A 12,687-nucleotide genomic window follows, 5' to 3' on the forward strand; every position below is an offset into this window, starting at 1 on the left:
TCAGACAGTACGGAGTCTGCCTGTAATGAGGGAGACCCAGGTTCAACCCCTGGGTCAGTGAGATCCCCTGGAGAAGGGAATGGCTACCAATTCCAGTATTCTTGCCTGGAGAATTCCATGGATGGAGGAGCCTGGCAGGCTGCAGTCCATGGGGTTGCAAAGAGTCAGACATGACTGAGAAACTTCAGTTTCTTTCTTAGGCCTGAAGCAGCCCGCAGAGAGGTATCTGAAGTGGGAGGGGCATAGAGGAAGAGAGCAGGACCCCTGTGTTCTGGCTATGGTCCCCAGTGTGAGCCCCTTGCAGGGTGCTCTCCGGCAGAAAGCACACTGCGGTTGTAGGCAGCTGGCAGCCAAATCCGTCAAGCCAACTGTGCTGCCAGGAGGCCCCTCTCAGCCCCCTGCATGCTCTGTCACAGCTGCAGCAGTCACTAATGGTCCACAGCAGAGTCAGGCACCTTTTCACACTCAGGGTCACAAATTGTATAAGACAGATCAGGAATATCCCCTGGAATAGGAAATGGAAACCTGCTCCATTATTCTCACCTGGGGAATTCCATGGATAGAAGAGCCTGGTGAACTACAGTCCATGGGATTGCAAAGAACTGGACACATTGAGCAACTGAGCATGCATTCACAAAGACACACCAAGACACACCAACTCACCCTTCTTAGCTACATGCTCTTAGGCAAGTTTTCTAATCTTTCAGAACCTCCAGTTGCCTATAAGAAAAGTGATAATAATATACCTACCTTATAGGTCTATCTTGAAGATTCTATGAGATAAAGCTTACATATTATGTAATCAGCAATTAACAAAGGCTACCGTTTGTTAGGGGCTTCCCTGGTAGCTCAGATGGTAAAGCATCTGCCTACAATGCGGGAGACCCGGGTTCGATCCCTGGGTCAGGAAGATCCCCTGGAGAAGGAAATGGCAACCCACTCCAATATTCTTGTCTGGAAAATCCCATGGACAGAGGATCCTGGTAGGCTACAGTTCATGGGGTCACAATAACCCTTTGTTATTAACTCATTAGAAGAAAAAAGGTCATTTTCATCACAGTTATATGGGGGGGGGGGAAGCATTTTTTAAATATTAGGATTTTCTTTTTTTTAATTTATTTTAATTGGAGGCTAATTACTTTACAATATTGTGGTGGTTTTTTGCCATACATTCACATGAATCAGCCTTGGATGTACATATGTTCCCCATCATGACCCTCCCTCCTGTCTCCCTCCCCATCCCATCCCTCAGGGTCATCCCAGTGCACCATCCCTGAGCACCCTGCCTCATGCATCAAACCTGGACTGGCGATCTATTTCACATATGATAATATACATGTTTCAATGCTATTCTCTCAAATCATCCCACCCTTGCCTTCTCCCAGAGCCCAACGGTCTGTTCTTTACATCTGTGTCTCTTTTGCTGTCTCACATATAGGGTTATCATTACCATCTTTATAAATTCCATATATATGCATTAATATACTGTATTAGTGTTTTTGTTTCTGACTTACTTCGCTCTGTGTAATAGGCTCCAGTTTCATCCACCTCATTAGAACTGATTCAAATGCATTCTTTTCAATAGCTGAGTAATATTCCATTGTGTATATGTACCACAGCTTTCTTATCCATTCATCTGCCGATGGACATCTAAGTTGCTTCCATGTCCTGGCTATTGTAAACAGTGCTGCGATGAACATTGGGGTACATGTGTCTCTTTCAATTCTGGTTTCCTCAGTGTGTATGCCCAGCAGTGGGATTGCTGGGTCATATGGCCGTTCTATTTCCAGTTTTTAAAGGAATCACCACAATGTTCTCCATAGTGGCTGTACCAGTTTGCATTCCCACGAACAGTGTAAGAGGGTTCCTTTTTCTCTGCACCCTTTCCAGCGTTTATTGTTTGTAGACTTTTTGATAGCAACCATTCTGACCAGCATGAGATGGTACCTCACTGTGGTTTTGATTTGCATTTCTCTAATAATGAGTGATTTTGAGCATCTTTTCATGTGTTTGTTAGCCATCTTTATGTCTTCTGTGGGGAAATGTCTGTTTAGTTCTTTGACCCATTTTTTGATTGGGTTGCTTACTTTTCTGGGATTGAGCTGCAGAAGTTGCTTGTATATTTTTGAGATTAATTCTTTGTCAGTTGCTTCATTTGCTATTATTTTCTCCCATCTGAAGGCTGTCTTTTCACGTTGCTTATAGTTGCCTTCATTGTGCAAAAGCTTTTAAGTTTATTTAGGTCCCATTTATTTATTTTTGTTTTTATTTCCATTACTCTGGGAGGGGGGTAATAGAGGATCATGCTATGATTTACATCAGAGAGTGTAATGCCTATGTTTTCCTCTAGGTGTTTTATAGTTTCTGGTCTTACATTTGGACCTTTAATCTATTTTGAGTTTATTTTTGTGTATGGTGTTAGAAAGTGTTCTAGTTTCATTCTTTTACATGTGGTTGACCAGTTTCCCCAGCACCACTTGTTAAAGAGATTGTATTTTCTCCATTGTATATTCTTGCCTCCTTTCTCCAAGATATGGTGTTCATAGGTGCGTGGATTTATCTCTGGGCTTTCTATTTTGTTCCATTGATCTATTTTTCTGTCTTTGTGCCAGTACCATACTGTTTTGATGACTGTGGCTTTGTAGTAGAGCCTGAAGTCAGGCAGGTTGATTCCTCCAGTTCCATTCTTCTTTCTCAAGATTGCTTTGGCTATTTGAGGTTTTTTTGTGTTTCCATACAAATTGTGAAATTATTTGTTCTAGTTCTGTGAAAAATACCGTTGGTAGCTTAATAGGGATTGCATTGAATCTATAGATTGCTTTGGGTAGTATAGCCATTTTCACAATATTGAGTCTTCCAATCCATGAACACGGTATATTTCTCCATCTATTTGTGTTATCTTTTATTTCTTTCATCAGTGTTTTATAGTTTTCTGTATATAGGTCTTTTGTTCCTTTAAGTAGATTTATTCCTAAGTGTTTTATTCTTTTCATTGCAATGGTGAATGGAATTGTTTCCTTAATTTCTCTTTCTGTTTTCTCATTTTTAGTGTATAGGAAAGTAAAGGATTCCTGTGTGTTAATTTTGTATACTGCAACTTTGCTATATTCATTGATTAGCTCTAGTAATTTTCTGGTGGAGTCATTAGGATTTTCTATGTAGAGGATCATGTCAGCTGCAAACAGTGAGAGTTTTACTTCTTCTTTTCCAATCCAGATTCCTTTTATTTTTTTTCTTCTCTGGTTGTAGGATTTTCTTGAGGGAGAAAGAGTATAGGTTCAACCATGGACTTTTTGTTTGTTTATTTAAAACACAAATTTATTGTCTTACTGTTCTGAAGATCAGAAGTTCTCAAATCAAAGTGTCAGCAGAGCTAAATTCTTTCTGGAGGCTACAGGGAAGTATCCATTTTCTTACCTTTTCCAGCTCTCCTGAATTCCTGGGTTTATGGTCCCTTCCTCCTCCATTTTCAAAGTTATCAGAATATCTTCAAACTTCTTTCTGTCTCTCATTTCCATCATCATACCTCCTTCTCTGATCCTCCTTTTACATGAAGACTATTGTGGATTATATCAAGCCTACTTGGATAATCCAGGATAATCTCCTCATCTCAAAATCCTTAATTTACTCATATCTACAAAGTCCCTTTGCCATATGTATGTGTGTGCTAAGTCACTTCAGTTGTGTCCATCTCTTTGCAAACCCATGGACTGTAGCCCACCAGGCTCCTCTATCCATGGGATTCTCCAGGCAAGAATACTGGAGTGGGTAGCTATGCCCTTCTGCAGGGGATCTTCCCAACCCAGGGACTGAATTTGCATCTCTTGTAAGAAGTCAAAATAACAATAGTTTGAAAAGAGTTTGTTTTTCACTTATGTAAGAGTCGTGGGGTTAGGAACCCAATTTCTTCTCTCTCTTTAACAGATTCCAAAATGGCTGCTCCACTCTCTACCATCACATCCACACTTAGAGTGACCAGCTTGTTCCAGTTTGCCTTAGGCTTCCCCAGTTTTAGCTCAGAATGCCCTGCAACTCAGGAATCTATACAAACTGGGACCATTGGTCACCCTTTATTACTCCATCCAGCAGGAAGGGGAGGGGAGGCTTGGAGGTCGTACTTTCCCTTTAAAGGCATGGCCTGGAAGTCCACCTTACTGTTTCTGTTCATATCACATTCACCAGCACTTAGTCATATGGTCACATCTAGTTATAGAGCAGGCTCAGAAATGTAATCTTGACCTGGATGACTATGAGTCAGCTAAAATTTGGGTATTTTCCCCTAAAATAGACAGTAATGGATATGCAGAGATGACTAGCTATCTCTGCCCAAATACGTGGTAAAGAGTGATGTATTACATTATAGGGATACAATGTAAGTATGGCGCTTCTCTGGTAGCTCAGATGGTAAAGAATCAGTCATGTCCAACTCTTTGTGACTCTATGGACTGTAGCTCGCCAGACTCCTCTGTCATGGGGTTCTCCAGACAAGAATACTGGAGTGAGTTGCCATTTCTTTCTCCAGGGGATCTTCCCAACCCCCTGATTAAACCTGGGTTTTCTGCATTGCAGGTAGATTCTTTACTGTCTGAGCCAACAGGAAAGCCTATTTTTACCTTTTAAATTAGCCTTAGTATTACTAAAGGAAATCAGTCCTGAATATTCCTTGGAAGGACTGATACTGAAGCTGAAACTCCAATACTGTGGCTAGCTGATGTGAAGAACTGACTCACTGGAAAAGATACCGATGCTGGGAAAGACTGAAGGCTGGAGGAGAAGGGGACAACAGAGGATGAGATGTTTGGATGGCATCACCAATTCAATGGATATGAATTTGAGTAAGATCTGGGAGTTGGTGATGGACAGGGAAGCCTGATGTGCTACAGTTCATGGGGTTACAGAGTCGGACACAACTGAGTGACTGAACTGAACCAGTATTACTATTTATTATTTGTTTATTATTGGCTATGTCAGGTCTCAGTTGTGGCACACAGGCTCCACTCCAGAGCACGCAGGCCCAGTAGTTGTGATGCATGGGCTTAGTTGTTTCACAGCATGTGGGATCTTAGTTCCCAGACCAGGGGTCAAACTCTCATCCCCTGCATTGGAAGGCAGATTCTTTTTTTTTTTTTTTTGGTTATGCTGGGTCTCCATTGCTGCATGTGGGCTTTATCTAGTTGCACAAGCGGGGGCTTCTTTTCATTGCCATGAGCAGGCTTCTCATTTTGGTGACTTCTCTTGTCATGGAGCACGGGCTCTAGAGTGCAAGGGCTTCAGTAGTCATGGTGTGAGTGCTCAGTAATTGCTGTTCTCAGGCTTAGTTGCCCCTTGGCATGTGGGATCTTCCCAGAGCAGGAATAAAACCCATGTCCCCTGCATTGCAGATGGATTCTCAATCACTGGACCACCAGGGAAGTCCCTACCCTTAATATTATTAAATGTAGCTTTATCTAATCTTTGTCTCAAATGGAGACATTGATTTTGCAATTCTGTTTGGAATTCACCTTGAGTCTTATTTTGAAGCCTGGGACTCAGACTTCCACTTACCTACCAGACTCACTTTTCCTGTCTGCTTTCAGTAGGATTTCTTCTTCTTCTTTTTTTACACTATTGTGAAAAGTATTTTGTTTATGCCTGCAGTCATCCCCTTGACATAGTTATTAGCTAAGTAGGCACTCTCCCCTCCAATAAAGACAAACAAAACAAAACAAACCGTGTGAGCATGGTTTATCCTGGGCTTGTAGTGAGATGTTTTAAAATAGATTTCAAGCTCCCAGTAAGTTACTGATCTTTGAAATTCTACCTGTCTTTGTAAAGAAGACATATAGATCAGTAGCACAAGCACTAACTCTCTAACTTGTCAATGGACGAATAATATAAATAAATGATTTTTAGAAAAAAGAAATGTCCAGCCTTACTAATAATCAAATAAAAGTAGATTTGGGAAACCAGATTTAAATTTGGTTACTAGAATATTAGCAAAAACAGAACTTGTAAATCTCCAATTCTATCAAGGATGCAGGAAAGATGTAAGTTGTCCAGTTTTTTTGGAAGGTATTTTGACAATATGTATCAAGACTGTTTATAATGTTACTAATATTTCCACAATTGGGCATTTCCATGTGCTAAACCCTTTTCCGGGCTTCCCAGTGGTAAAGAATGCCTGCTAAAGCAGGACACATAAGAGACGTGGGTTTGATCCCTGGTTCGGGAAGATCCCCTGGAGAAGGAAATGACAGCTTACTCCAGGACTCTTGCTTGGAGAATACCATGGACAGAGGAAAGTGGTGGGCTATAGTCCATGGGGTTGCAAAGAGTCAGACACGAATTAGCAACTGAGCACACAAGCCCCTTTCCTGCAGTTTTTGGCCAGATTTTCAAGTTTTAGCCAGAATTAACAAGATACACAATAGTTCTTCTCTTTCCTGTGTGTGAAAGAGGGTAACAATGGATAATTAACAAGTAAATAAACCAACAGGATAATTTCAGGTATTCTGAGTTTCAGAAGTAGAATAATTGTGTTAGTGGTGGATGAGGGTGGGGAGAGGGAAGGCAGTGAAGAGAGGGGCTTGCCAGGGAAGGCCTTTTAAAAGGAATAAATGCTGAGTTGAAACTTGCATGAATCTTAATCTTAATCTTCTCTGGGAGAAGAGAGTTCCAGATTTGAGTGCAAGTGGCATGGTCCTAGGTGGGGACCCGCCTAGTGAGTCTAGGAAGTGGCTGAAGCCTCATGCAGATGTGTCAGGAGATCAGAGGGGAGACCAAAGGGGGTCAGGGACACAGCAGGAGGATGTCCATGCCATGGTAAGGGTTTGGATTTTATTCTGGATGTGAAGGAAGTCATTAGATAAGTCTAAACAGGGGAGTGATGGGAATTAAGATCATTCTGTAACTCTGTATCTACTAAGTTAAAAGTATATCCATGATACAGTGTTATAGACCTAACCCTGCACTGAAGCTTATAGCATCTTGACGGAAAAGAGGCTTGAAATAAAAATGAGGTGGCATTATTGAAAAAGTTAATACCTGTTGCTTCCCTAAGCTGCTGTGGGCTGCAACTTTTGGGTTTGTATAAAGAGACAGTGTTATTATACATTTGGTGACTTGTCAACAACTGCAGCCAGACTGTCTAGGTTTGAGCCCCAGAAAAATCCCAGCAACCCTGCTTATCGTGACATGGCCTTAGGTGAGTTTATCAGTCGGGATAGGCTAAATGATGCTGTGGGAACAAATGATCCCCAAATTTCTCTTTACAGCTGCTAAGGTTTGTTTTTTATATGCTTCCCTTGGGCTATGTATTTATTGAGGAGTATGCTGTGTCTCTATCCCATGTTGTTTTCACTTCAGGACCCGTGTTGATGGAGCAGCGTCTATATGAAATATTGTCAGTCATTGTGGCTGAGGGGGAGGAAATGCGGAGAAGCATGATCTAATTCTATTTATTCATTTTTGGCTATGCTGGGTCATCATTACTATGAGGGATTTCTCTAGTTGTGGTGAGTGGGGGCTACTCTTCATTGTGAAGCCCGGGCTCTAGAGCACGGGCTCAGTAGTTGTGGCACACGTGCTTAGTTGCTCTAAGACTTGTGGGATCTTTCCAGACCAGCGATCAAACCCATGTCTCATGCACTAGCAGACAGATTCTTAACCACTGAACCACCAGGGAAGTGTATGGTCTAGTTCTTAAAGCTTCAGCTTCAAAGTGATCCACTTCACTTTTGCCAGCAAATATCACTCCTGAGTTCAACAGGATGGGAGTGAGTGCTTTCGAAGAGGAAAGAGAAAGGGGAACATTCAGGGAGAATCAAAGAATTAAATATGTCCAAACATTATGCAGCACATAACAACAGAAAACACATGCTTCTTGAGGACCATGCTCAGAGGATACAGGACATGGATCAATCATTCTGTGGTGAGGATAAAGACACCATAATTGACACCATCAAGCTCAAATTTTCATGGAAATAGACTTTGTGGTGAACCACAGGAGTCAGTGCAGTCACTGAGGGAATGCCACTCAGGAAGTGTATCTGTGAGCGAGGCCACTGTGTGAACACGGAATGAGATCCTGACTCTTCCCTTCTCTCACCCCTCACATTCAATCAGTCAGCAGGGCCTTCAGAATACATCTATCATCTGACTGCCTCTTGCCACCTCCACTGCTAACCCATCTCCCACCTGGATCACAGCAACAGCCTCACACCTGGACCCCTAACTTCCATTCTTGATCCAAGGAGCATCCTGGGCAAACATATATCAGGTCATTTCTTAGCCTGAAAACCTTCCAGTGGCTTCCCATTTCATTAAGATGAAAATCCATGGTGCTTACAGTAATCGTCAGTTTTTATTTTTATTTTTTTTTAATATTTGCTTATTTGACCATGCAGGTCTTAGTTGCAGCATGCAGGATCTTTAGTTGAGGCATTTGAGATCTTTTAATTGAGGCATGTAAACCCTTAGTTGCAGCAAGTGGGGTCTAGTTCCCTAACCAGGTATGGAACCTGGGCCCCCTGCATTGGGATCGTGGAGTGTTAGCCACGGGACCACCAGGGAAGTCCCAGAATATCCTCAATTTTTATATTTATTTTAAATGGTAATGTGGTCTAAATATTTTGAAAATACACCTCATGATTTGTTCCTCTACATCCTCAGGTCTCTGCCCAGAGGTCTCACTTAGGACCCTATCCTACTTTTTTTTTGTTTTTCCTTCCTAGAACTTATTGTCTTCTCTTATTCTGTACAGTAAACTAATATTCCTTCCATCTCCCCATTAGCACAAAAGCCCCAGAGGGGTAAGAATTTTTTTCTGTTTTATTTATTACTCTATCCTCAATGCCTAGAACAGGGTCTGGCACATAGCAGATGCTCAGTAAATGTTAAATGTTGAATGACTCCATTGTAGCTGATACCTAAAATATTGAGTGGAATATATATATATATATACAATGGAATATTAATCAGCCATAAAAAAAGAATGAAATAACGCTATTTTCAGCAACAGGAATGGACCTAGAGATTGTCACAAGTCAGACAGAGAATGATATTCAATATCATATGATATCATTTATATGTGGAATCTAAAACACAATGGTACAAATCAACCTATTTTCAAAACAGAAATAGACTCACAGATCTGGAAATCAAGCTTACGATTACTACAGGGGAAATTGGAGAGTGATGAATTAAGAGATTAGGATTAACGTATGACAAGTGAAAGCGAAAGTGTTAGTCACTGAGTTGTGTCTGACTCTTTGCAACCCCATGGACTGCAGTCCGCCAGGTTCCTCTGTCCATGGAATTCTCCAGGTAGCAATAGTGGAGTGGATATTCCCTTCTCCAGAGGATCTTCCTGATCTAGAGATCAAAGCCGGGTCTCCTGATTTGCAGGCATTCTTTACAGTCTGAGCCAACAGGAAAGCTCACTAATACATACATACTACTATATATAAAATAAACAACTAATAAAAACATATTATATAGTACAGGGAACTCTACTCAATACTCTGTAATGAGTTATATGGGAATAGGATCTTAAAAAGAGTGGATATACATATATATGTAACTGATTCACTTTGCTATACAGGAGAAACTAATACAACATAGTAAATCAACTGTGCCTGCCTGCCTGCTAAGTCGCTTCAGCTGTGTTCAACTCTTTGCGACCCTACAAACTGTAGCCTGCCAGGCTTCTCTGTCCATGGAATTTTCCAGGAAAGAATACTGGACTGGATTTCCATTTCCTTCTCCAGGTGGTCTTCCTGACCCAGTGATCAAACCTGTGTCTCTTGTGTCTCCTACTTGGCAGGTGAATTCTTTACCACTAGTGCTACCTGGGGAGCCCTGAATGGGACTCAGTAGTCATGGCACATGGGCTTATTGCCCCATTGCATGTTGGATCCTAGTTCCCAGACCAGGGACTGAACCCGTGTCTCCTGCATTGGCAGGCAGATTGCTAACCACTGGACCACCAGGTAAGGCCCCCTCCAAATCTTTTCATGGCTTGATGGCTCATTTGTTTTTTAGCCCTGAATATTATTCCACCATCTGGATAGAGCCATTTATCCATTCACCTGCTGAAAGATATCTTGGTTGCTGTCAAGTTTTGGCAATTATGAATAAATCTTGTGCAAACATCTATTTCCAGGTTTTTACGTAGACATAGTTTTCAACTCCTTTGGGAAATACCAAAGAGCATAACTGTTAGATCCCATGGCAAGAGTGTGTTTAGTTTTGTAAGAAATTGCCAAACTGTCTTCCAAAGTAACTGTACCATTTTGCATTCCCATCAACAATGGTTCTGCGTTTTTGTATCAGCATTTGGTGGTGGTGTTGATTTCGATTTTGGTCATTCTGATAGGTGTGCAGTAGTATGAAATGTGATTTCAAGGATGCCACATGGCAAGTAAGTGGACCAGAGGGGATTTCACTTTTCTAGAGCCAGATCATGGCAACAATATCCTCAAACCAGTCTTGTTATTGGTTCTACCAAACAAGGTCTCTGTTGAGTCAAATAATCAAGCCAACAATATGCTTATGTTTTGGAGGTGATATGTTCATAATAATTTCTCCATTGGAAAATATAGTTAAGGTCTATTTTGAAATGAACCTGTTTATTCATTTTTCATGATACATTCTCAAATTTCCAAGGTTAGGTATTGGATTGGTGTGAAAGTAACTGCTGTTTTTGCATTGTTGAAATTTTCTGTTTGATATGGGAATACATTTTTAAATAAATGTGGTTACATTATATATCATTTTTATGCACATTTCTGGCTTTATTTTTTATTTTTATTTTTTTGCTAATGACATTACTTCTTGCTTATTTTATATTTATTTTAGACTAGGGAAATGATGCTAGACAAAAATCAAATTCAAGCAATTTTCTTATTTGAGTTCAAAATGAGTCCTAAAGCAGTGGAGAAAACTTCAAACATCCACAACACATTTGGCCCAGAAACTGCCAATGAACACACAGTCAGTGATGGTTCAAGGAGTTTTGCAAAGGAGACAAGAGCCTTGACGATGAGGAGCATAGTGACCAGTCATTGGAAGGTGAAAACGACCAGTTGAGAGCCATCATGGAAGCAGATCCTCTTACAACTACACAAGAAGTTGCTGAAGAACTCAACATCATTCTATGATCGTGCAGCATTTGAAGCAAATTGGAAAGGTGGAAAAGTTCATTAAGTGGGTGTCTCGTGAGCTGACTGAAAATTAAAAAAATCACTGTTTTGAAGTGTTGTCTTCTCTTATTCTGTGCAAAAACAATGAATCATTTCTTGATCAGATTGTGACATACAATGAAAAGTGGACTCTACAGGACAAATGGCAATGACCAGGTCAGTGGTTCAGCTGAGTAGAAGCTCCAAAGCACTTCCCATAGCCAAACTTATACCAAAAATGGTCATGGTCATTGTTTGGTGATCTGCTGCTGGTCAGATCCACTACAGCTTTCTGAATCCCAGCGAAACCATTACATCTGAGAAGTATGCTCAACAAATCGATGAGATGCACTGAAAATTGCAATGACTGCAGCCACCATTGTTCAACAGAAAGGGCCCAATTCTTCTCCATAACAACATCTGACTGCATGTCACACAACCAACAAAAGTTGTTCAACAAAAGTTGAACAAGTTGAGTTACAAAGTTTTGCCTCATTTGCTGTGTTCTCAATAATTTTTTGCAGGCAAAACACTTCCACAACCAGCAGGATGCAGAAAATGCTTTCCAAGAGTTTGTTGAATCCCAAAGCATAGACTTTTATGCTATGGGAATAAACAAACTTATTTCTTGTTGTGAAAATGTGTTGATTGTAATGGTTCCTATTGTAATTAATAAAGATATGCTTAAGCCTAGTTATAATTATTTAAAATTCAGACTGAAAGAACAATTACTTTTGTACCAACCTGATATTACTTCCCTGCAGCTCTTGTTAAACCAGGAACTTCAAAGATGAAACTCGTGTTTCTCCAAATATAGAATGGGTAAAGCCAGTTTTAATTTAGCAGAGCCTTGTAATAAGAAATAAAGGGGATACTTCTCTTATTGTAGGCAAAGGAGGCAGAATTCTGAAAGATTATCAGAGTCTAAAATTAGTGAAATTTTGTGAAAATTAGTGAAACAGTGAAAACCTCTCGCTCCATCTCAATTTTTTTTAACCCCTGATCTTACTAGTTCAAACATGAGCCCCTGGATCTTTAAAAATGTATGACTTATATATGTGTTTCATAGTCCACAATGCAAACCATGTCTTCTTTGATATATTAGAAGGAAAATTTTCCTCATTCTTCAAAGGACAGTGCTATTTTAAAATTGATTTTATATTGTAGTTGAATATGTATGCATAAAAGTTTGCATAACTGGGAACTTTCCTGGTGGTCCAGTGGCTAAGACTCCATGACCCCAATGCAGAGTGCCCAGGTTTGATCCCTGGTCAGGGAACTAGATCCCACATGCTGCAACTAAGACCCAGCACAACCAAATAAATAAATAAATATTTTAAAAAATATGCATAACTAATCATCTCATCTTTCATAAAGATAAGATTGCATATATGTTATTTTTAATCTTGTCCTCATGAACAACTGAGTGTGGTAGGTATTACTGGGGCATTTTTATCTGGGAGGAAACTGAGTTCCCCAGAGATTAGATATCATGCTCAATAATCCAGTAAGTGATGGAGTCAGGGCA

The sequence above is a fragment of the Cervus elaphus genome, chromosome 11 (genome assembly GCF_910594005.1).
Source record: "Cervus elaphus chromosome 11, mCerEla1.1, whole genome shotgun sequence".
Lineage (NCBI taxonomy): Eukaryota > Metazoa > Chordata > Mammalia > Artiodactyla > Cervidae > Cervus > Cervus elaphus.